We start from the raw sequence: 3433 nt of genomic DNA on the forward strand, positions 1-3433 counted from the left end.
ATTTGTTTCCAGGATGTTTTTTATTTCTTCTTTGATCTCTTTGGTAACCCAATCATTGCTTAATAACATGCTATTTAACCTCCAAGTGTTTGAATTTTTTTATTGTTTTTATTGTGGTTATTTCTAATATTATGCCATTGTAATCTGAGAAGGTGCTTGATCTGATTTCAATCTTTTTGAATTTGAAGAGTTTGCCTTTGTCCCAATATGTGGTCACATGTGCACTTGAAAAGAATGTATATTCTGTAGCTTTGGGGTGAAATGTTCTGAAGATATCAATTAAGTCCATCTGATCTAGTGAGTCATTTAGGATTGCTGTGTGTGTTAGCAGTTAGTCCATTTATGTTTAAGGTTATTATTGACTAGAGGCCCAGTGCACAAAATTCGTGCACAGGGGGTCCCCTCAGCCCAGCCTGCATCCTCTCCAATTTGGGACCCCTCGGGGGATGTTCAACTGCCAGTTTAGGCTCAATCCTGGGGATCATGCCTAAACTGGCAGTCAGACATCCCTCTCACAATCCTGGACCACTGGCTCCTAACCGCTCACCTGCCTGCCGGCCTGATTGCCCCTTACTGCCCCCCTTCTGGCCTGGTCACCCCAACTGCCCTCTGCTGCTGGCCAGGTCGCCCCTCAGTGCCCCCCCCACCAACCTGGTCGCCCCCAGTTGGTCGTCCCTCACTGCCCCCCCTGCTGGCCTGGTTGCCCCATGCAGCCTGCTGTTTAGTCATTTGGTTGTCCCTCACTGCCTTCCACCCCCACCCCTGCTGGCCTGGTCACCTCACACAGCCTGCTGTTCGGTCATCCGTCCGGTTGTTTTGGTTGTGACGGTCCCTGGCTTTTTATATATAAGGATAGGTACTTGTTTGTAGCCATTTCTATTCTTTATGTCTGTGTTCCTTCTTTCCTTTCTATTTCTTTTTACAACAGTCCCTTTAGCATTTCTTGCATTGCTGGCTTGGTAGTGATAAACTCCCTTAGCCTTTTTTTTTTGTCTGCAAAGCTCCTGATTTCCCCTTCAATTTTGAATGATAGCCTTGCTGGATAGAGTATTCTTGGATTCAGTCCTTTGCTTTGCATCACTTTGAATACTTCATTCCATTCCATTCTGGCCTGATGTGTTTCTGTTGAGAAATCATTTGAGAATTTAATGGGAGATACTTTGTAGGTAACTCTCTGTCTCTCTCTTGCAGCCTTTAAGATTCTCTCTTTGTTGTTGACATTTGCCATTGTAATTACCACATGTCTTGGTGTGGGTCTTTTTGGGTTCACCTTGTTTAGGACCCTCTGTGCTTGTGTGACTTTTTTCTTCCCCGCCTCAGGGAAGTTTTCAGATATTATTTCTTCAAATAGGTTTTCTAAGTCTTGTTCCTCTTTCTGTTGTTCTGGCACCCCTATTATTCGTATATTGTTTCGTTTCATGTTGTCCCAAAGCTCCCTTAGGTTCTTCTCCTGCTTTCTAATTTTTCTCTCCAGTTGTTGTTTAGATTGGGTGTGTTTCTGTCCCCTATCTTCTAACTCACTAATTTGTTCCTTTGCTTCTTCTAGTCTATTGTTGAAAGGGAGTCTACCATTTCTTTGAGGAATTTTAAGGGAAACTCACATGAATAGTTCAATACAAATTATGTAATTCTGCATAATGGATTATTTCCAATCTTATGACAGGCTGTGATATATTAATAAAATTTCAAAGTTTAAAAGAAACTTAGTAATTTTTCTTCTTTAATCCTCTCTTTTGATTTGAGGCAACTAAAGTCATAGAAACAGAGAACTATGGCCAAGGTCACGTAGTTATCACCCTTTTCTTTGTTCAGATTTCATTAGATTCTTACAATAATAACAGTTTCAGGTTATTATTGTAAGAATCTAATGAAAAGTTTCATGTATTTCTTATGACAATTATAACTTAACAAACACAAAATGACATTAATCATCTTTATGATTTTCATGGATAGCACTATAGCAAGTACATAATATGATCCAGTAATCTTCCTTCTGGGTATATATCCAAAGGAATAAAAATCAGGACCTCAAAGAGATATTTGCAGCATTATGAACAATAGCTAAGGCATTGAATCAACTTAATTATTTATTAACAGATGAATGGAGGAAAAGTATTATATATATATAACAAAATATTATTGGCTTTTAAAAAGAAGGAAATCTTGCCACTTGTGACACTATGGATGAATCTGGAGGACATTATGCTAAGTGAAATAAGCCAAACACAGAAGGACAAATACTACATGTTATCACTTATATGAGGAATCTAAAATAGTTAAACTAATAGAAGCAGAGAGTGGAACAGGGGCTGAGAGAAGGAGGAAATATGGAGGTCTTAGTCAAAGATTACTACTAAAATTCAGTTATATAAGATGAATAAGTCCTAGAGGTCTAATCTACAGCATCGTGCCTGAAGATAACAATACTGTATTGAATATTTAAAACTTTTCTAAGAAGGTAGATCTTATGTTAACTGTTCTTAACACACACACACACACACGAAATAATAGTAATAAAAATAAAAAAAGAAGGGAGAAAACTTTTTGGAGGTGATAGATATATTAATGGCATAGATTATGGTATGGTTTCATGGCTGTATACATTTTTCCAAACTCATCAAGTTTTACATATAAAATATGTATAAATGTATATATCTCAATCATACCTCAATTAAGTGGTTAAAAAATGTCAGTCTTAACTCTATCTTCCCTAGCAACTGAAAAAAGAGAAGATGGTGGGATCTCATAAAACAACTTCACTACCCTATGTATGGTTCTGCTCCAGTAAGTGAAAATCCTAATCAGTTTACACTTGTAAAGTGCTTTGAGATCTTTGGTTGGTTGGAACAGTAGGTACCTCTAAAGTGGTCACTTCCTGGCTCGGTGATCTTTGATAGACTGGGGACTAAATGTTGTGCTTGGCCGCAGAAGAATTTAACTTTCTGTTAGTTGTGTGACTTGACTTAACAGTAATTCATCTGTGGCTTGCTTTGTGATTTCCAGGTTTCTCATACCCATACGAAACACTGAGTAATGTACTGTGGGAACAAACTTAATTTAATTTAGCCCTCCTTTGGAGAAAAGGCCATAAGGACAGCATTTGTCCGTTCTATTATTACCCAGTTGCTCCTGTCCATAATGGATGTTTATGACTCACTGCCTTTTGAGGAACCACTTATATGGAAAGTTGCCAAAGATCATCTAAAAATCCAAACAAAATGTCTTGCTGCCTGGTTTTGGGATCAGAACTGAATGGCTCATTTTCAAGTTGGTCACGGCCACACATTAAGACGTTGATAGAAAAGTCCAAGGAGACTTACGAAGTTAAGCCTAGGCCTGGGAGTGTGGTGTACCAACCTCAGAACCCAGGCTCTGCCAAAGTTCTCAAAGAAGAAGGCCTCCCTGAGGCCAGGCTGGGAGGAGGGGGTGTGCA

General features: G+C 39.0%; 1 long non-coding RNA gene across 1 annotated transcript in view; it reads right to left on the bottom strand.

Moving 5' to 3' along the window:
* The window catches only part of LOC106726364, a 25092-nt gene extending 23483 nt beyond the window's left edge, over positions 1–1609 (bottom strand). The window contains exons 1-2 of the long non-coding RNA XR_001362423.1: positions 1598–1609; positions 527–535 (exon numbers count right to left, since the gene is read on the bottom strand). This is a non-coding gene — a long non-coding RNA (uncharacterized LOC106726364). The remainder of the gene's footprint in view (positions 1–526; positions 536–1597) is intronic.
* Positions 1610–3433: the final 1824 nt, after the last annotated feature.

The sequence above is a fragment of the Myotis brandtii genome, unplaced genomic scaffold (genome assembly GCF_000412655.1).
Source record: "Myotis brandtii unplaced genomic scaffold, ASM41265v1 scaffold253, whole genome shotgun sequence".
NCBI classification, from domain to species: Eukaryota; Metazoa; Chordata; class Mammalia; order Chiroptera; family Vespertilionidae; genus Myotis; species Myotis brandtii.